Source organism: Tachypleus tridentatus, chromosome 13 (assembly GCF_004210375.1).
Source record: "Tachypleus tridentatus isolate NWPU-2018 chromosome 13, ASM421037v1, whole genome shotgun sequence".
Taxonomy (NCBI): Eukaryota; Metazoa; Arthropoda; class Merostomata; order Xiphosura; family Limulidae; genus Tachypleus; species Tachypleus tridentatus.
Genome location: NC_134837.1, coordinates 26,921,671 through 26,945,522, shown reverse-complemented (window position 1 = coordinate 26,945,522; position 23,852 = coordinate 26,921,671). Strand labels below are relative to the sequence as shown.

At 35.0% G+C, this 23,852-nt stretch overlaps 1 protein-coding gene across 1 annotated transcript in view; it reads right to left on the bottom strand.

Annotated features, from left to right (window-relative positions):
* LOC143238937 (zwei Ig domain protein zig-8-like) overlaps window positions 1-23,852 on the bottom strand; it is a 143,945-nt gene that overhangs the window by 118,971 nt on the left and 1,122 nt on the right. The window lies entirely within an intron of this gene.

Genomic DNA, 23,852 nt, shown 5'->3' with positions numbered 1-23,852 from the left:
CGAACAGTGTTAATTCTATTCCAAAAGTATCAGTTGTTTTTAAAAATTATCCAGTACTATTTGATGTTCTACCAGGATAGAAATCCATTATTTAAATAATCGTCTAGTTCCATTTCGTTGTTTTTCCTGACTTAAAAATGAATTTTGAAACTAATATTGTCGCCTTTGATGTCTAGTTTCAGTAGCTATTTATTTCTATTTCCAACTTGTATTAAGGACGATATTTAAAATAGTTCTATTAATTTAGTACGAATATTAGATTCTGCTTTGTTACCATCTTTATTTAATTGTTTTATTTTATAATTTTTGTTACTCGAGAGCTGTCTGGGCAAGCATTCACTAATTTAAAAGTGATAGACTAGTGGGAAGGCTTGTCAGCCAACGCCATTTCTTGGGGAACAATAATCAAATAGTGGAACAAACTGTCAAGCTATAACGACAAAAAAAAAGAGCATTTTTAGCGTTGGAATTCGAATCCATGAACAGTGTATTCCGAGTCAAACGCCTTAACCATCACGCCCTTCTATTCGATATAAGGCGAACACTACCGATAGTATTGAACTAAAAACTTTTTATCTCTAATAATCGAGCTGTAAACTTGTTATGGTACGTTTTTTTCTATTATTTGTTTGTATCTTAAGATATATTAAATTTGTCATTAGCCGTCTTTTAACATGGACCAGTTCTTAACATAGCTTGCCAGACAACGCAACGTTTTATCAGAAAATATTTTATACAAGTTTGTGACAAAAAATATATATTTAAAAACGGCTGGTATGGACAGAGAAAGCACTGGTAGAGGAGCAAACAACGTTTCGACCTTTTTCGGTCATCATCAGGTTTGCAAAGAAAGAAAGAGTTACTGAGCGGAAGCTGACCACATGTTTGAAGGCGGTTGTGTAATTGAGTGTAGGAATGTAGAGGGCGTGCTTAGATGTTGAATATATTTATTAATATGAGTATAAAGGGCTTGAGTTGTTGTACAAATAAGGCTTCTTTAATTTTGCGTTTGTTTATGTTTGTTTCTTTATTTAGTATTTGGGTGTTTTATATGGTTATCTTGTGTTTATTTGATTTGCAGTGTTCGAAAACGTGTGAAGGTGACTTTTTGTGCTCTTTGAATTTGGTTTCCATTTTTCTACTTGTTTCTCCAATATAGAAGTCGTGGAAACACCAGTATTATTTATAAAATACAATGTGATAACTGCCAGTATCCCTTTCTTTCTTTGTGAACCTGACGATGATCGAAGAAGGTCGAAACGTTGTTCGCTCCTCTACTAGTGCTTTCTCTACCCATACCAGCCGTTTTTAAATGTATAATTTTCTCTACAAGTGTGTTTTCTCGTCATCATGGGTTAAGTTCGCACGCAAAAACGACTCATTTTAGAAAAACATGTGCTCACACCATTCTAAAAAATATTGTGAACACATAGTATATGAGTTAGAGACCACAAAGCAGTGATTTAAAGAAACATTCGTTTGTTTCTTGTGAAGCACAACTCTAAGTACTATTTGTGCTTGACTACCACGAGAATCAAAACCTTATTTTTACCGTTATAAGCCCTCATATTTACAGCTAAGCCAATGTGGGTTTAAGGAGCGTGAAGCAGTATTATAAGATAGTATGCCAGCCCGCACGTTTGGACTTTAAGCAAGCCCTAATATAAAAGATGAAATTATCGTGTTCCACATTAATGTTCTACATGCTCATGAGAATCAGATACACTGATACAGTCATGTGGAAAAGTTAAAACACCCTATGAAAGCCTGTGTATTTTTGTAACATTTTTGGATATATAGATATTTAATCTCAATTTTAACAATACTGAGATATTATAGGAATATAACTAAACAATTAACACTGAAGAAAAAACTTTTCATGATCTTCTGTAAATGTAATTCTACAAAAATGCATATTCCAACTGAGGAAAAAGTTAGGACACACCCACATTTATTCCCACTTAAAATAACTCAACTCACACACAGGTGTATCACGTCAGCTGGACATGATTAGAAGATCGTTACTCAGCATTTTGAAAGAGGCTTGCCCTATTTAAACCTCAGACATTTAGTTTGTTGTGCTCCTGACTGTTGAAGTGAGAGTGAGCACCATGGTGAGAGCAAAAGAGCTGTCTGAGGCCTTCAGAAAGAAAATTGTAGCAGCTTATGAGTCTGGTAAGGGATTTAAAAAAATCCCAAAAGATTTTGAAATCAGCCATTCCACTGTCCGGAAAATAGTCAACAAGTGGAGGGCTTTCAAAACAACTGCCAACATGCTCAGGTCTGGTCGTCCAAGCAAGCTCACCTCAAGAGCAGACCGAAAGATGCTAAAACAGGTCTCCATACACCCTAACATGTCATCACGGACGTATAGCAGGCTCTGGCTACTGTTGATGTGAAAGTGCATGCCTCTACAATCAGAAAGAGACTGCACAAGTTTAACTTGCATGGGAGGTGTGCAAGGAGGAAACCTTTGCTCTCTGAGAGAAACATCAAGGCCAGACTGAAGTTTGACAGAGAGAATGTATACAAAGACCAGGACTTCTGGAATAATGTTCTTTGGACAGATAAGTCCAAAATTGAATTATTTAGACACCAGCACAGAGAACATGTTTGGCGTAAACCAAATACAGCATTCCAGGATAAGAACCTCATACCAACTATGAAGCATGGAGGTGGAAGTGTCATGGTTTGGGGCTGCTTTGCTGCAGCAGGACCTGGACAGCTCAAACATAGAATCACCATGAATTCTACTGTGTATCAGAAAGTGCTTGAGGAACATGAGTCCATCTGTAAGAAAATTAAAGCTGAAGTGGAACTGCACCCTGCAACATGACAATGACCTAAAACATACAAGTAAATCCACCAAGGACTAGCTGAAAACTAAGAAATGGAGAGTCAAAAGCCGAGTCAGAGCCCAGATCTTAATCCCATTGAGATGGTGTGGCGTGACTTGAAACTTGAAGCTGGCTGTACATTCAAGAAACCCCTCAAACGTTTCACAGCTGAAAGAATTCCGCATTGAGGAGTGGGGCAAACTTTCTTCAGACTGATATCAGAGACTGGTAGATGGTTACAAGAAGCGTCTTATTGCAGTTATTTTAGCCAAAGGGGTAACACTAGCTATTAGGGGGTAGGGTGTCCTAACTTTTTTCTCAGTTAGAATATGCATTTTTGTAGAATTACATTCACAGAAGATCTTGAAAAGTCTTTTTTTCAGTTTTAATTGTTTAGTTATATTCCTATAACCATTCAGTATTGCTAACATTGAGATTAAATATCTATATATCCAAAAGTGTTACAAAAATACACAGGCTTTCATAGGGTGTCCTAACGTTTTCACATGACTGTATATCATAAACTCATACAAACAACACTAACGACTAACGATCTAATAAAACTATCATAATATGGATACGAGTGAAATAATATGGCCTCATATTACAATATCATTTTATGAAATTAATGTATATTCCTTTTAATATGATTAACATTAATTAACGTAGATGTGATCTAGACGTTAGAGTTTCGGGCTGCTTATCGATTGGTCTTGTTTTTAAGTAGTTTAGATGCTCGTCACTTTCAGCTGTGGGAGCGTTATAAAAGTGACATACTGTAATTTGCATTAGCCGATTCAAACATCCGTGGTGTGTAGAGCACACATAGCCCATTAATTCCAAACTTATCAAAATTCAGTGGTACAACAGTATATCTGCCGACTTATAACGCTAAAACCGAGATTCGTTACCCGTATGGGCAGAGCACAGATAACCCCTCTGTAGCTTTGTGCTTAATAAACAACAACAATATTCTACGTACTAGCTCAAAATTAGGTGAACCTTAGATTAGATGTCTATGACCTGGCTATTAGTCTACGTGCATATAAGGTGTCGTTCAGGTCAAAAATCCAGAATTCCAACATAAATTGTAATATGTGTTAGCATTTCATACTCTGAACAATATATTAAGATTTTGTGTGATGTATTTCTTAACGAATCGTTAATAATCGTAATTTCGAGTGCATATTGTATAAGCTCTATATATATGTTGTCTTCCACAAATACATGTATCATTTACATATGCAAACGTGTTATGCATAGAAGCTGCATACATTTGTTCCTGTTCAAGTTATCCGACAGCTAAAAGTAAACTAGACATTTTGTCGAAGAGTTCTGTACAAAATTATAATTAGTGACTTTTTGTAAGAACGTTGTACCCACTTCTAAGATCAGACAATTTTTTCAACTCTATTACTAAGTTAAGCAAATTTTCCTTCACATTTATATGTTGAGATAAGTATCTTAGTCACATTTTTAACTTGATGTAAGTTCCATCTCCCTATTTCTAGGTTGAGTTGAACTTACTACTCCCATCTCTAAGATGAGATAAGGTTCATCTCTCTAATTCTAGGTTGAGTTGAACTTTCTACTCCCATTTCTAAGATGAGATAAGGTTCATCTCCCTATTTCTAGGTTGAGCTGAACTTTCTACTCCCATTTCTAAGATGAGATAAGGTTTATCTCTTTATTTCTAGGTTGAGCTGAACTTTCTACTCCCATTTCTAAGATGAAATAAGGTTCATCTCCCTATCTCTAGGTTGGGTTGAACTTTCTACTCCCATTTCTAAGATGAGATAAGGTTTATCTCCCTAATTATAGGTTGAGTTGATCTTTCTACTCCCATTTCTAAGATGAGATAAGATTCATCTCCCTATTCCTAGGTTGAAACACGTTTTTGTGTTCCCACTCATAATTTGAGGCAAATTTTCCCTAAACATTGGTGTAAACTGGAATCCCAAATTCTGTTGGTGTTTTTTTTAGATAACTGAAATAACGCTTACATGCAAAGTTACAGCTGAGTATAAATAGTAGTTGACCAAATGCTGTTTGTTTGTTTGTTTGTTTTAATTTCGCGCAAAGCTACACGAGGGCTATCTGCCCTAGTCATCACCACCCACAGCCAACTCTTGGGCTATTCTTTTACAAACGAATAATGGGATTGATCGACATATTATAACGCCCCCACGGCTGAAAAGACGAGCACGTTTGGTGCGACTAGGATTCAAACCCGCGATCCTCAGATTACTGGTCGAGCGCTTAACCACCTGGGATCAAATACTGAAGAAGGAAACTGACATCAGGTTTGATGTCATTCACGTGAAATATAGTGGTTTTTAAAATGTGGACATCAGGTTTGATGTCATTCACGTGAAATATAGTGGTTTTGTTTACATTTTCGCTAACGTTCACGTGAAAAATGGTGATTTTTTGGTTTAGAGTCTCATAAGCATTCGTCCTCCGCTAGTACAGCGGTATGTCTCCGGATTTACAATGCTAAAATCAGGAGTTCGATTCCCGTCGGTGGGCTCAGCAGATAGCCCGAGGTGGCTTTGCTATAAGAACACACTCATAAGCATTCATATGAAACACAATGAACACTTTAAAACCAAAAACACTATGTTTCACGTGGATGTTAACGAGATTTAAAAAAAAAAGCTTCGTGTTTCGAGTGAACATTAGCAAGCCTGCAAACAAAAAATCGCTGTGTTTCACGTAAATATTAATGATACTATAAACAGAAAAATCACCGTATTTCACGTAAATATTAGCGATACTTTAAACAAAATTTACCGTGTGTCACGTGAACCTCAGCGAGACTGTAAAAAAAAATCACAGTATTTCACGTAAATGTTAGCGAAACTGTAAGCAAACCAATCATTAAAAGAAAACTACAAGATCCATAAGAACAATAGGAATACAGAGAGAGGTTTAATACGTTATTCCTTCCTTTTTTATCAGATTGCTAAACAACTGATCGCTTTATACTTATTTTAACAACAGATTTGCATAATCAGTTTCAGTAGGTTTCTTTTCTGTTATCTTCATTCTTGAAAACGCAATACCAAGTTTACCAAAATCGGCGTGGCCGCTTCTCTGAATAGCATTTTATGCAACGTTAATAAATGATTGACGGTAGCTCGATTAAAGAAAATCTAATGTTGTTGTTATAGGTGGATATCTTCAGAATATTTTTCACAGCGACACAAACGTTCACCTAATGAAATATTACTGAAAAATCTACTTCAAGAACCCTGATAGTTTTACCGCACGGCTAAAATGAGATAAAAGCCTCTGTAGAAATACGGTGTTGTTTTATTTTAAAAATTAAATGGGTTAGATGAGAACCGTATTCTTGAACACGGCATTTTCTTCACACATTGAAAATTTCATTACGCGAAAATCACGCATATAAACATAATGTTTGTTTTTCTTTCTGTTGATGAAAGGTGTCATTAATACAAAACAAAAATCATTTTTTCGTACGATTGAAATCGGTCTAGAGATGAACCGCATATATAAATACAAAGTTTCTTTTTGGGATAGGAAATATAAAAATATGATCATTAATGTCTCATACTATGACAGATGTAGGGTAAAGTCAGTCGCATATACAACGTTATCCTTGAATTAAGAGGCAGCATCGCTAACACAGATATAGATTTGGTGTATGAGAAAGTTTAGATAGAGAGTAGCCACACACACGTATATACAAGCATGAGAAATAAAACCAAGTCAGGTATGTTCAAATGTATTTCAGTTTGTGTTGTTAAAATACGAACGTAAAACATTTCACTTTGATTTTTTTTTTTTTTTACTTTAAGGCAAATTTATATTCGCGACATTTTATTTTAATCCAAAAAATCCAAAACTATCCCAATGGCTGTTTTTCTGCACGAATTAAATGAAACACAGGAAATGTTCGTTTGCATACGGCATTGTATCAGTCCTTAATCAGTTACTGGTTTACAATTACACAACTTAAGCCTTGCAAATGCAACACAAAATCCACTCACATTTGAAATGTTTGTTAAGAAATGTTAGAGTACAGAAGAGTGGAAGAGCATCACCCTTTATTTGTTTGCGTAAAATTTACATTTAAGGTTTACCCATGTTTAACTTCTTATGTTGCATCTGCAGACATATTGAGAGATACTTTTATAAAGTATAACATTATGCATTTAAATAAGATTCCCGGATCATTTAACTTCAATAATCCACTACAAGGAACTGAAGAGACTTAAAATACCATCTTACTACAGGTTGAGTGCTTCTAAAAACACACTAGTAGTCTGTAACGAAGCGGTAAATTATTGAGGTGTCCTCCTCTATAGCCATCACAACAAGCCTCGATTCTGAAGTGATAGATATTCGATACCAGATTTCATACTAGGACCCAACCAATGCTATATCAGCTATGATTATCGCAGTTACGTTGATATCGAGGAACATTATCCAAAAAAAGCTGTCTATCTCTGTACTTTCACACGCTAGGAAAATAGATTACTAAACCTTGTTCGAACGCTAGAAATTCCAAAGTTGTTTTTTTTGCGTTATCAAAAAGAAATGTAGACGGGTTTGTGCACAGTCGTGACCATAATAATTTAAAATAAATTCTTGTCGAAATTATTTTTTTGAGCATGTTTTTGACGAATTTATCTTACCGAAACTTTTACATATTATTAAAAAAAGAAAATAAGTCACGTTCCGTTTCATCTCGTATGTACCCAAAACTGCTTAAACCACGAAGCACATTTGAATACAAATAGATATTATAAGTTACATATTTTCACTAAACGCTTCAAGAATGTTCAGATATTAAGTTTTACATAACTAGACCCATCTAAATGTGCTGATTAAAACACCGAGATGATTCCAGCAAGTTCTTCAGTGGCAACCATAGTTTTTCAACTGCATTTCGTGCACGAGCGTTTGAGAAAAACATTCAAAATGAAAACAGTTCTCAAACAATGAACTAAAGAAATGTAATGATTATACGTGTCGTAAGCCTAATAACGCAGTGTTATAAACAGTAAGTTTCACGCGTAAAAATACCACAAATTCACTTCTAAAATGACTGAAAGTAGAAATAATATTTTATTTTTATGGTCTACGTCTGCGGATAGACTAATGACAAACATGCATATACACTGCTGGCCAAAATCGTAAAACCAATGAACATAAAGAAAAAAATATGCATTTTGCGTTGTTAGACTCAACCACTTATTTGAGTAGAGTTTCGAAAGATGAAAATAAGAAAAGGGAAAATAAAAATAAAAAACTTTTTAGCATTTAACAGTGAAAATGTGAACACTATGAAATTAGTCTAAATACTAGCTTGTCAAAAGTTTAAGACCATACCAAAACAAAGTCCGAAACAGAGTAGGAAATGCACAACAAGAGGTCCCAGTAGTGAGTTGCACGGCCGTCATTGCGAATAACTTCAAACGTTCGCTTTGGCATGGTCGATATAAGTGTTTACAGAAGACTGATTGGAACGTTAATCCAAGTGGTGAAGATAGCTTCACGAAGATCATACACTGTTTGGAATTGACGTCCATTTCTATAGACTTCTCTTGCCATCCACCTCCAAACGTTTTCAATGGGGTTCAGTTAGGGCGAACACGCTGGATGGTCCAAAAGAATCACGTTATTCGCCATGAAAAAAGTCCTTTGTCTTGCGAGCATTGTGGATTGCAGCGTTGTCCAGCTGAAAGATCCAGTAATTTCCACACAAGCGAGGGCGTTCAGTCAATAAGGATGCGCTCTCGAACATGCCAATGTAGCCAGCTGCTGTTTGACGCCTCTGTATAACCTAAGCTACATTGTTCCATGGAAGGAGAAAGCACCCCAGATCATTATGGAACCTCCTTCACTGTGTTGTGTAGAAAATGTCTCCGGTGGGATACCCTTATCGTGCCAGTAACGTTGGGAGCCATCTGGACCTACCAGGTTATTCTTTTTCTCATCGGAGCACAAACCTTCTTACACTTTTCTAAGTCTCATGTTTGGTGCTTCTCAGCAAAGTTTAACCAAGCTGATTCGTGGTGTACAAGGAGGCGTGGCCTTTGAAGACGTTTACGGTTTTTAAAGCCTTTTTCTCGTAGGTGCCGTCTTATTGTTCCTGAGCTGCATTCTGCATCCGTAAGGGTCTTAATCAGGTTCGACGATCGGCTGGTGTCTTGACGGACAACCCGTCGAATCCTCCTACTCAACACCGGCGAAATTTTCTTGGGCCAACCACTTGAAATTCTCGTTCCATATTTCTCTGGGTCTTTTAAGAAATTCGCAACAGCAGTTTTACTACACCCAATCTCACCAGCGATGGCACGTTGAGAGAGACCTTGCTTTTGCTGCTCGACAATTCTGCCACGCTCAAACTCTGTCAACTTTTTCGCCTTTGCCATGTTTTTACCCAATGTAATACATGAGATGTCAGTGGGAGATGTTGACAACGTTAATGCTTGAACACAAATGACTAAATTTCGTTTCGTGTTTACCGATTAACGCTTCGTTTCAGTATGGTCTTCACTTTTTGACCAGCTAGTATTTAGGCTAATTTCATAGTGTTCACATTTTCCCTATTAACTGCTGAAAAAGTTCTTTATTTTTATTTTCCCTTTTCATCTTTCAAAGCTCTACTCAAATAAGTGGTTCAGTCTAACAACGCAAAATGCACATTTTTTCTTTATGTTCATTAGCCTTAAGATTTTGGCCAGAAGTGTATCTAAAAAACAAAATGTTCTCACACTAATTAAAGTTATATCGTATCAACAATGTACACGATAAATTTTGTAATCATAACAGATTAAAGGTGCTACTGATTTATCCTTTCTGTTTATTTATCAAAATCTGTTAAATATTTATTTTCTCTTCAGTAAACTTTCTTTTTTGAAATTACAAAAATAAGAGAACTTTAACAATTAGACAACGTTTACTTTCATAATTTCAACTTTTCGACCCATAATATCGAATCATTATGTGCGTATATTGTTGAACAATGTTATTGAAATGTTTGAAATAAAGTATGTTGTATGACATGTGAATTCGTGGTTTGACTATGTTAAGGTGATATTCATATTTTTATTCATCATTAACTTCTAATTTTGGAAGAAAAGAATTAGCATACACGTATATGGTCAGTAATAAAGCAACCATTTCATGAAACTTCACTAGAACCTAATTAAATAAAATTCCGCTTTTAACTTCATTATTTTTCATGTCATCGTGAAACACTGTAATTTGACATTAGCTTTCTTTTTTTCATTTTTGTTGATTAATTTAATATGTTTCAAGTCCAGATTACAAAACTACAGTAGACAAGTAGAGATATTCGAAGAACGTTTCAGTGATAGTCCAGAGGAATACGTTACAATGTCGTTTTGCATGATATCACGTGTTGTCAGAATGGCTTAGAAACGATACGAAAGAAATAGTAACGGATTACGTATTTATAATGTGAACAAGGATAACAAAGTAAACTGTAATTATGATTATTAGTCTTATTGAAGTCACTTACAAATAATGTTTTCCGAGTAAGAATTGATAACACGCTATTATCTAGGACCGTCATGGCCAAGCGTGTTAAGGCGTTCTACTCGTAATCCGAGGATCGCGGATTCGAATCCTGGTCGCACCAGACATGCTCGCCCTCTCAGCCTTAGGGGCGTTATAATGTTACGGTTAAAAGAGTAGCCCAAGAGTTGGCGGTGGATGGTGATGACTAGCTGCCTTCCTTCTAGTCTTACACTGCTAAAGTGGGGACGGCTAGCGCAGATAGCCCTCGAGTAGATAGCTTTGCGCGAAATTCAAAATAGCTATTATCTCTTGATTTTTTTAACTGTAATTATTCAAGTTTAATTATTTACACGAAATAGCTTCACCACTGGTCACTAAAACTTGGCAAACCAACAAGATATATAAATTAAAGTAGTATGTTGTGCTAATATAATATTAAAATATCCACAGTCCCTATACCTCATTCTCTTAAACTTTGTTGTCAAATGATATAATGTTTAAAATAAATATATATTTCAGTGGTGATAGGATATAAACTGTGTTATGTCTCTGAGAACTAGATCAACTAATCCACAGTATCATCTGGTGCTAAACTTCCGCAGCGGGTGTCACCATCAATCCGGCTGGAAACCTTTTGAACAAACATAATGTTTTAGTGTTATTCCCAGTTCTCTGATTTTAGATTTCCAGAATATAATTGAAAACTGAAGATATCTTCAATAAGGGACAGACAATGTCACTAGAATATCAACTGACAAGAAACGAACCAACATCACTGATAACCAGTTATTATTGGTGTAGGTAAGGGATAATAACAGTGGTAATAAACATGAATTAATTTTTCCTTAATTTGTCATTTATTGCGACCAATTCTGTATAGTGTATCATTTTATAGGATTTGCTGAAGTATTAATTAAAAACTTATATAGTTTCTAATTTGATGGCCTAAAATAAGTTATATAAATTGAAGGTGAGCTGTTGAGCCGCAAACTGTATATAAGTATATTCTTTATATGTACCGTTGTATTTCAAATTATACATATTTTACTTTTATATGTATTTATATTCTGTAAATCCTACACAACTGATTATACTGTGTAAATACACTGTTATACTGTAAACTACTCACAACTGAATTCTTTAAATGAATTGTAAGCCTCTGACAATTACGCTCACAATAAATACCATTACATTGTAAGTTACACAAATTGCGTTCTCTATATGATATTTCATTGAAAATAACACTCCTTTATAAATCCCATATATTCTGTAATTCATAGCCCTAACATGTACAGGTACATTGCTTCGAAAGTTATATACCTGTTTTAATTCATAGTCCTAACATGTACAGATACATTGCTTCGAAAGTTCTATACCTGTTTTAATTCATAGCCCTAACATGTACAGGTACATTGCTTCGAAAGTTATATACCTGTTTTAATTCATAGCCCTAACATGTACAGGTACATTGCTTCGAAAGTTATATACCTGTTTTAATTCATAGCCCTAACGGGTACAGATACATTGCTTCGAAAGTTCTATACCTGTTTTAATTCATAGCTCTAACGGATACAGATACATTGCTTCGAAAGTTCTATACCTGTTTTAATTCATAGCTCTAACGGATACAGATACATTGCTTCGAAAGTTCTATACCTGTTTCAATTCATAGCCCTAACTGGTACAGATACATTATTTCTACAGCATATAATCCAGTAGTTCTTTTTATATCAATAATGTACTCACCGACGTACTTACTCTTCCCTACTATCGTTGACTTTCTACTGATATATTGGAACATTGAACTAACCTTTAACATAACAATAAAATACCTTTGGGATGATTGCAATAAATTAGTGTACCGAAAGTTCGTCAAACCCATCAGTAACTCGCAACTCTAAAGGTAGGATTTCAATTATTTATTAGATAAGCGTACATTCTTTATATTTACTAGTATAGAGTAGATATTATATTAATAAGTACGCTAAGTATATTACATGTTTCTTAGAAACATCTAGTCTGCACACAAACAAACCCAAATTTAAAGTATTAATTTGTGCGTAATTTATGATATTCACTGCTGGCCAAAATCTTAAGGCCAATGAATATAAAGAAATAATATGCATTTTGCGTTGTTAGACTCAACCACTTATTTTGGTAGAGCTCGAGAGACGAAAATAAAAAAAAGGGAAAATAAAAATAAAAAAACAACTTTTTGAGCATTTAATAGGAAAAATGTAAACACTATAAAATTAGCCTAAATACTAGCTGGTCAAAAGTTTAAGACCATACTGAAACGAAACGTTAATCGGTAAACACGTAACGAAATTTAATCATTTGTGTTCAAGAATTAGCGTTGTCAACATCTCCCACTGACATCTCATATGTTACATTGGGTAAAAACATGGCAAAGGATAAAAAGTTGACAGAGTTTGAACGTGGCAGAATTGTCGAGCTGCAAAAGCAAGGTCTCTCTCAACGTGCCATCGCTGGTGAGATTGGGCGTAGTAAAACTACTGTTGCAAATTTCTTTAAAGACCCTGAGAGATACGGAACGAGAATTTTAAGTGGTCGGCCCAAGAAAATTTCGCCGGTGTTGAGCAGGAGGATTCGACGGGTTGTCCGGCAAGACACCAACCGATCGTCGAACCAGATTAAGGCCCTTACGGATGCAGAATGCAGCTCAAGAACAATAAGACGGCACCTACGAGAAAAAGGCTTTAAAAACCGTAAACGTCTTCAAAGGCCACGCTTCCTTCCACACCACGAATCAGCTCGGTTAAACTTTGCTGGAAAGCACCAAACATGGGACGTAGAAAAGTGGAAGAAGGTTTGTGCTCCGATGAGAAAAAGATTAACCTGGATGGTCCAGATGGCTTCCAACGTTACTGGCACGATAAGAATATCTCACACTAGACATTTCCACATGACACAGTGGAGGAGGTTCCATCATGATCTGGGGTGCTTTCTCCTTCCATGGAACAATGAAGCTTCAGGTTATACAGGGGCGTCAAACAGCAGCTGGCTACATTAGCATGATGAAGAGAACATCCTTGTTGACTGAAAGTCCTCGCTTGTATGGAAATGACTGGATCTTTCAGCTGGACAACGCTGCAATCCACAATGCCCGCAGGACAAAGGACTTTATCATGGCGAATAACGTGATTCTTTTGGACCATCCAGCATGTTCGCCCGAACTGAACCACACTGAAAACGTTTGAGGTGGATGGCAAGAGAAGTCTATAGAAATGGACGTCAATTTCAAGTAGTGCATGATCTTCGTGAAGCCATCTTCAACACTTGGAATAACATTCCAGCCAGCCTGCTGCAAATGCTTATATCGACCATGCCAAAGCGAATGTTTGAAGTTACTCGCAATAACGGTCGTGCAACTCACTACAGAGACCTCTTGTTGGGTATTTCCTACCCTGTTTAGGGCTTCTTTTTGGTATGGTCTTAAATTTTTGACCAGCTAGTATTTTGCTAATTTCATAGTGTTGATTTTCCTATTAAATTCTAAAATTTTTTTTTTTTTTCATTTTCACTTTTCTGATTTTCATCTTTCAAGCTCTACTCAAATAAATGGTTTAGTCTAACAACGCAAAATGCATATTTTTTTTTTATGTTCATTGGCCTTGAGATTTTGCCAGCAGTATATATGACAGCATACGAAATTCCAAGTTCCTTAATCGTGGCAAATTGAGGTCTACCTCATTGTTATCAAATGTTTTTCTGTTTAACGTAGTTATAACTTACTTTGTTCTTTATAGCTTGGAAAGAGGAACCTTTTGGCTAGATATTACGGTTATTGGGCTATCACACGTATTGTGACTGCATTAAGTATGTCTAGAATTCTTTTAAATGTTTTTGTTCTCAACTGTTTTTACTTCAGTTATGGATTGTCTAATCAATGCATAACTTTATTTTACAGTATAATGAATTCATAATTTACAGTTTTGTGAAGAATATTTCTTATTTTTGCTGTAAAAGCCGGATCATAGCAAAGCATACAGGAAACATAATCAGTCCACAAACTGTTATGTAGGAGTTACAAAAATGTGTTGCCTCATGGATTATAAGGCTAGCATCCAGATTTCCATATACATAAACTATACACTACATGTAGCCTATTGTGTGGCTTTGTTCTTAACAAGAAACACGTAAAATAATATTTACTACAGCAAGACATGTATCTGCTGAAGCACGAAGCATATCGCAGTAGTGATACACTGTGTAACATAACTGATTAATATTGATATATAATGTGGTAGTGATACACTGTGTAACATAACTGATTAATATTGATATATAATGTGGTAGTGATACACTGTGTAACATAACTGATTATTATTAATATATAATGTGGTAGTGATACACCGTGTAACATAACTGATTAATACTAACATATAATGTGATAGTGATACACTGTGTAACATAATGCAACATAACTGACTGATATTAACATATAATGTGGTAGTGATACACTGTGTAACGTAACTGATTAATATTAACATATAATGTGGTAGTGATACACTGTCTTTTTGTGCTCTGCTCACCCATGGGTATTTAAACCCGGTTTCTAGCGTTGTAAATCTAAAGACATACCCGTGTGGGAAGCTAAAAGTAATACAGAGTGTACAGAAAGTATTAACACGTTAATACACCTGTGAGATTCTGGGATCTGCAGCTGTTGTGGCCTATTCCCCTATTCCCAACTGATTGTTGAATCACAGAGTCAAAATGTGGCTTGCCTCTTAAAAAAGTGTTAACGATTTTCAAAATGTGCTTTTTTGGCTTACCTTGGTACCAGCGAATATGCTGTCTACCTTGGTACCAGCGAATATGCTGTCTATCTTCCTTTTGCTGTATATTCTAATATGTATATAGAAATTGCTGTACCGGTCAATCTTCTGATTTCACCAGACGATAATACATTTTCAGTGCACTAACGTTAGAATGCAAAAACAAAATCAATATTTGCTTATAACTCCATTTGCAAGGAACTCGTCCTTTCAGAGGAAGAAAACTTGGAGACAGCTCGCTTGCCAGTGGTATATCGTAAAACTCGTATTCAACACGTACGACAAAAGCTATACCCTACTTTACTTATTACATTGTGGGTTTCCACTGCATAGAGCTTTACTAGCTCCGAATTATGTTTTTTTGTACAAAAAAAAGATTCCAATATGTACGCTTTATCTTGTAGTACAAGTTTTATGTTAAAATAACAGTATGGGAGAATTAGTTATAAAAGTGGTAGTTGGGCTATCATATGAACTCTTAATATACTCTACCACTGCATTATGCCACATGAAAAACATTAACGCAGAGTATGTTATACGAAAAGGAAATCTTGATACATAGATTGTGTTACACCAAATGCATAAAATAAACATGTAATGTGCACTGGAGTTTACTACAGGTTGTGTGTATCCAGTTTCTACTTTTATTAAGGTCTTATAACACATAATCAGCTTTGGATAATTACTATAGAAAGGATAATAACATTATAGAAATTCAGTCAAACTCAAATGTTAAATGTCATTAGCAGCATAAGTAAAACCTTATAATATTTAATCCAGTTTGGATGGTAAGTGTCAAAATTATACACAAAATATAATTAAATTATTACAATACTAAATTGGCTTTGGATATCAACTATCAGAAAGATACTGGGACAAAATTTTTGTATCGATAAATACTTCATGTTATTAACTCATTTCTAAGTCATTAGAACCTGGAACAATAAGAAAATGATGTGTATTTTAAACACAGCATATCAAAGTTACTTTTAAAATAAAAGCTTATTATTTATCATTATTTTGCCTTATCAAGACTGCCATAATAAATTGGACAGATTCCGCATGATTTAATATATAAATGGGTAGACAGGAGGCGTATTTCCTGATACAAGTGTGTGCTTATGAGTGTTTTTCTTTTAACAACGCCACATTGGGCTATCTGTTGAGTCATGGCCCGGCATGGCCAAGCGTGTTAAGGCGTGCGACTCGTAATCTGAGGGTCGCGGTTTCGCATCCCTGTCGCGCCAAACATGCTCGCCCTTTCAGCCGTGGGGGCGTTATAATGTTACGGTCAATCCCACTATTCGTTGGTAAAAGAGTAGCCCAAGAGTTGGCGGTGGGTGGTGATGAATAGCTGCCTTCCCACTGCTAAATTAGGGACAGCGAGCACAGATAGCGCTCGAGTAGCTTTGTGCGAAATTCAAAAACAAACAAAACTATTGAGTCCACAGAGGGGGAATCGAACCCCTGATTTTAGCTTTGTAAATCCGAAGGTTCTGATACAAGTATCTGGACAAATTATAATGATGTAGAAGATTTCGTTGCATTTTATCTTCGCACAAAAAGATTCAATTCTTAGGAGAAAAGAAAATTTGCAAAAACTCAAGTTATTATTATTACCAGTGTGATTTGGTCTCAAGATAACTGGCACATCTGTATGCAAACTTACTATTAGCAATGTGATTTGATCTCAAGATAACTGGCACATCTGTATGCAAACTTATGTATACCGGAAAAGTTGCCACGACTTAGCTAGACTTTTGTCAGTTGAACCTTTTTATCAGCTAGTTGCACGTGACAGAAACGGACAGTTAAGTGTTCAGTGCTTTGAATATATTAGCAGAGTTTATTAAGTTTAAAAGCAGTTGGAGCTGGAAGGCAGCACTCTAAAACGGGTGACAATTTTCCAGAAATGTTATTTTTATTTCTGATTTGTGAATAATTAATTAATGTTTTACCATCCTAAACTCAATGTTCATAGGATGAAGAACAAAACTACCTTTACCTTTATCTGCTTTACACTTGTAATTATTCAGTATTTATATTCCTAGTTTTGCTTTTCCACTATTAAGTAAGATAAGCTACACCAGATGTATGCTTTTCATGGACTTATTTTGAACCAAAGAGACCATACTTTGAATTCGTTCATTGCCATGTATATTTCTAAAAAAGTATACATCAGGAACGTATATAAGAGTATGTATATATTTCCATTAATCCTCGAACAACAAAGCATTTTCTCTTCTTATTGTTACCAGTGACTGAATGTTTAGATATTTTTTTATACTTTAGTAGAAAAATACACGGAATAATTAATACTTTTTTATGTCTATTTTCACTTCGCTTGTAATTTATAAATCCAGAATGAGGGATATCAACTCTTTTCACATCAATAAAAGCCAGAAATTAGGCCAGTTTTCATGGTTCTGTATTTCTCATGTTGCTATACCATTTATCTATTACCTGTTGTTATTTGCTTTTCAGGTTATTACAGTACAAATAATCTGTTCGTCAATGCTTTGTGTTTTCGTCTCTATAAACTTTCATAGAACCAGGTTTAAGATCGAGAGCTTTATTAAATCGTATCGAGCATTCTTTAAGCTCTCAGACTGCAGGTTGACTAATCATCTATGTAATACTGCAAACAATTTTTTGGAGAAACCTGTATGACATAGATCTTTACATATATAAATACCTTAGTTTTTGGCCAAGCATGGCCAGGTGGTTAAGGCATTCGACTCGTAACCCGAGGATCGCGGGTTCCAATCCCCGTCGCACCAAACATGCTCGCCCTTTCAGTCATGGAGACATTATAATGTGACGGTAAATCCCACTATTCGTTGGTAAAAGAGTAGCCCAAGAGTTGGCGGTGGGTGGTCCTAAATTAGGGACGGCTAGCGCAGATAGCCCTCGTTTAGTTTTGCGCGAGATTCAAACCAAACCAATCTTAGTTTTTGGGATCGAAATCTGATGTACTCTTTCTTATTAACATCCAGTTTGTACCTTAGCAACTGGCACCACTTCTCCATCATAGTTTTAATTCATTCCCGTAGAAACATTTATTTCAACACAACTTAAAATCATTTAGTGTAATTTTTTAACGTCTGTTTGACCACAATTTTCCTCAACAAATGCCTTGTTTCCACAATATTAGCACACCCTACAGTTGTTCAAGACCGCTGATATAACAGTAAATACTGTGATTTAATTTTCAGTGTGCACATCTGTTACTCAGCTTAACAGTTGTCTAACGCAGCCCTATAAAGCTTTATCTCCCTCAAGCTTGATAAGATATTCACCAGATGGAGTAAATCGTAAGCCATGTACTATAATGTTTGTTTGTTTTCTTGTTTGAATTTCGCACAGAGCTACACGAGGGCTATCCGTGCTGTCCATACATGATTTAGCAGTGTAAAACTACAGAAAAGGCAGCTAGACATTACCACCCGCCACAAACTCTTGGCCAATCTTTTATCAACGAATAGTGGGATTGATCGTAACACATTATAGCGCCATAACGGTTGAAAGAGCGAACATGTTTGGTGTGACGAGGATTCGAACCCGTGACCCTCAAATTACCACCTCGCCACTTTGAGCCTACGTATTATAAAACCTAATATACGATCTTGTTTGCCCTTGAGTTTTAAAATCTTATCCTATCAACAGATCATAAAATTGTTGAGTTGTTGTCAAGAGAGGACGCTTTTCCATGAGAACATATTCAACGTTCAGGAGATTCAAATCTTGCTTTCCCTTCGTTATGCCGTTATAACACAAAAAATATTGAGAAAGCTGGTTCAACACAATAATATATATATATACACTAAAAGAACCTGTTAGCTCATCGAAAGTCACTCAACCTTTCATTAGTTAGTTGGATTAGTGTTTTAACGGCTTGAGCAAGCAAACGTTTGGAAAACATTTTGTTCATGAGTTTTCCGTTGGTTTCAGAACGGCTTTTGATTAGAATCACAAATGTTAATTAAATAACATTATACTCTTTTCCGTATATCAGCCAATCAGAAATAAAAGAGCACGTTTTGTAAAGAACAGATTCGTAAACCATATGCCACTTTTTCCATGAACGTCTATTTGTTTGAAGAAACGCTATTTATGAACAATATATAACTGAGCTTTGCCTATACAGCATTATCATTATTTCCTTGTTTTTTTTTGTTTTTGTTAAATCGTGTAAAAAGGATTTCTATTGTTAGAATACCCTGATGAATTCTACATCAACAATGTACTAGTCGAATGAAACAATTAATTGTTTGGTGGTTAAGGTTGAAACATTTTCTGCTAACGTTTCAGCGAAAATAAAGGAGCTTGAAATCAGGAAATCTTATTTACTACGCCTTCATTTACGTTTCTCTTATGCGTATTTTCACCTATTTTCATTCCCGTCCTTTTCCTTATTGTTATTATAATACACTTCTGAGACAAGTATGATTTTTTTCATCCTTTGTTCTCATGCCATTGAATTTTTCATTTTTCTCTCTCTGTGCTACACTGATATTCAAGCTCTGACACCCCATCTTATGTGCAACGTCATAAAGAAAGAGCTAACAGCAAGTTTGTTGACAAGGGTTAACCGTATGTTTGTTGACAAGGGCTAACCATAATTTTGTTGATAAAGTTTAGCCTTAAAATTATCGAGAAAGGCTAATTATACGTTTTTTGAAGGCCAATTTTAAATTTGCTGATAAAAGTTATCCATAAGTTTAATGACAGGGGGTTACTCTAAGTTTGTTGACAAAAGCTAACTATAACCTTCTTGATTTTGTCTGTTTTTAATTTTGCTCAAAACAACATGAAAAGTATGTGTGCTAGCCGTCCCTAATTTAGCAGTGTGAGACTGACTACAGGGAAGGTAGTTAGCTTGTCATCACTTCCCACCACCAACTCTTTGGCTACTCTTTTACCAACGAATAGTGGGATTGACCATCACTTATAACGCCCCATACCTCCTTGCCATGTCGGGCCAAGTTTGTTGATAAAGCCTAACTATAATTTTTTTTCATAAAAAGATAACTGTAAATTTGTTGACAAAAGCCATCAATAAATTTCTTTGTTGATTACTGCATGATTGTTTCCATCTGTGACCTGAAATTCAGTGACTTATGTTGAAAATAATAAACACAGTCAGAACACATCAGTCTTTCTTTCCCATCTCAAGGAGCAATAACAGATTCAATGGTTCTCTTTCACCGCAAAAGAGCGTTTCTTTTAGGTCAAGCACAAACCTCTGCAATTGACCACCTGTTCTCTGTTCAACACTGGTATCGAAACCTGATTTTTACCGTTATAAACTCTGATACTTGTCAGATACAGATACAAAGCCAACTGTTCTTACTCATCTCATAGAGACACAACACATTCAAACGTAGCTGAATTATTTTCATAAGTGAAATCATAAAATGTATTAAAATTAAAAACTAAAACAATAAGAAATGTTTTCTGCAAAGGCACAAGATTCCCTTTATATATTACCAAAGAATGTTTATAGTTCTGCAATACATAGGGTAGATAGGTTTTTATATCTCAATCAATACGTAATCGACTCTCGAAATACCCTGAAAACAATAAGATTTTCAAGGGTGACAATAAACTATGTTACGGCTTCAGACAAGATTGTACGGTGTTTATATATAGAGTTCTGAAACGCGTGATCTGATTATTTAAAGGGAAACAAACCCACGAACCTTCAAAGATTTAAATAGTAAAATTATATAACTCATTTACATCCATCCAATCGCCTTCACGAAGTAAAACGGTATCATTAAAACTTCAACTTATAACGAGGATAATGGTTTTGGAATCTTCACTATAAAAATATGTCTAAGCTCCCTTTGAAAGAACGCCATAAAAAGCAAATTGGCGCCACACAGTATTAAGAACGAAAGTTTTGTAATTTAAAATAAATTCTGAAAAGTAATAACAGTTCTACAATTGTTTAGCACTAAATACCACACGAGATGGACTACTTCAAACACACACGATTTTCGATTAACCTTTAGGTAAGAAAATGTGATAATTAATGAAATAATATTCTTGCAGTGTAAAATCTGGAAATATATTCATGCAACGTGGATAAGAATTGTACCATTAAAGAGAGGTCATGTAACAAAGACAAGAAATAAACGATCAAGGAGAAGTCACGCAAAAAAGGTGAGAAATAAGGGCTAAAGATAAGTAATGCAACAGAGATAAATAAACAATAAAATAGAAGTAATGCAACAGAAAAAGATATACACAAACAAGTAGAAGCAATGCAATATAGATAAGAAATGAACGACCAAGCAAAGTCATGTATGAGATAAGAAATAAACAATGAAAGAGAAGTCATGCAGCAAAGGTAAGAAATAAAGGGCTAAAGACAAACAATGCAACAGAGATAAATAAGCAATAAAATAGAAGTAATGCAACAGAATAAGATATAAACAAACAAACAGAAAGCATGCAATATAGATAAGAAATAAACGACCAAGAGAAGTCATGCAACAGAGATAAGAACTAAAGGACTAAAGATAAGTAATGCAACAGAGATAAGAAATAATCGATCAAATAGAAGTCATACAACAAAGGTAAAAAATATAAATCAAATAGAAGTCATACAACAAAGGTAAAAAATAAACAATCAAATAGAAGTCATACAACAAGGGTAAGAAATAAACAATCAAATAGAAGTCATACAACAAAGGTAAGAAATAAGCAGTAAAATAGAAGTAATGCAACAGAATAAGATATAAACAAACAAACAGAAGGCATGCAATATAGATAAGAAATAAACGACCAAGAGAAGTCATGCAACAGAGATAAGAACTAAAGGACTAAAGATAAGTAATGCAACAGAGATAAGAAATAATCGATCAAATAGAAGTCATACAACAAAGGTAAAAATATACAATCAAATAGAAGTCATACAACAAAGGTAAAAAATATATATCAAATAGAAGTCATACAACAAAGGTAAAAAATAAACAATCAAATAGAAGTCATACAACAAAGGTAGGAAATAAACAATCAAATAGAAGTCATACAACAAGGGTAAGAAATAAACAATCAAATAGAAGTCATACAACAAAGGTAAGAAATAAGCAGTAAAATAGAAGTAATGCAACAGAATAAGATATAAACAAACAAACAGAAGGCATGCAATATAGATAAGAAATAAACGACCAAGAGAAGTCATACAACAAAGGTAAGAAATAAACGATCAAATAGAAGTTATACAACAAAGGTAAGAAATAAACAATCAAATAGAAATCATACAACAAAGGTAAAAATATACAATCAAATAGAAGTCATACAACAAAGGTAAAAAATAAACAATCAAATAGAAGCCATACAACAAAGGTAAGAAATAAACAATGAAATAGAAGTCATACAACATAGGTAAGAAATAAACGATCAAATAGAAGTCATACAACAAAGGTAAGAAATAAACGATCAAAGTCATAAAGCAGAGATAATCCTGTAACCTTCAAAGAAGAAAATCATATGGTTAACTGTAAAATTAGTAACTATGATTGAAAGTACATAACTTTAAAAAAATGATTTTTCAGATTTAATTGACCCGGCATGGCCTAGCGCGTAAGGCGTGCGACTCGTAATCCGAGGGTCGCGGGTTCGCGCCCGCGTCGCGCTAAACATGCTCGCCCTCCCAGCCGTGGGGGTGTATAAACTTACGGTCAATCCCACTATTCGTTGGTAAAGGGTAGCCCAAGAGTTGGCGGTGGGTGATGATGACTAGCTGCCTTCCCTCTAGTCTTACACTGCTAAATTAGGGACGGCTAGCACAAATAGCCCTCGAGTAGCTTTGTGCGAAATTCCCAAACAAACAAACAGGTTTAATTTGTACATGTGTTAACACAACAATGCTTATACATTGGATATATTGTGAAATGTATTATTCCTTAAACCACAGATATTTAAAAAAATTAACCTTAAATGGTACATGTTTTATTCTATTTCTCTGATATGATATTAATCGTATAAATATGGTTGATTTAAATTTCGTGCTTGATTTAATAGTCATTTGTTGGTGAATTAAAAAGTTAATATATTTCTAGTGTGGATTTCTTCCACTGTTATTTATCATGCGCTAGACTGAAAAGGATGCCAGGTTGATTTTACTGGTGGGTAATATAAAAACCATGTCCTTTAAGAAGGAGTTCATTATGCACGAGAATGTTCACGAGGATACTGTTTTGATCATAAAATGTTAATTAAGCAGCGGAAGATTAAGTTAAACATTGTGCTGAATCTTAAAATGACAACTATAAACATGGCTTAATCTAGATAACGCAGTGACTGTCATCTCTAATAACAATACACAAGCTGACCTTCATATTGTTTCAAGGTTCAAGTCCTCTAGTTGTAGAAAGACATAGAAGGAAAATATCGCTGGAATTTCATACTGCTTTGCTGTACAAAGTTGTTCTCTTTAACTTCTCAAGTCCTCGCAACCAGTAGTGACAGATAGTTAAAATACATTGCAGAAAACATTTCTTCAAAAACAGAATATTTTGAATGGTCTATAAATATTTTCTTTTATAATACTGGTAACAGTGACTAGGACTAGTTTTATTATTTCACTAGCTGTCTTGTCCGATCCATGTGTTCCTTAATTATACCAAGGCTACCATCACTAAGATAACTAGTATATTGAAAAAAAATCTCGATGACTAAGTTT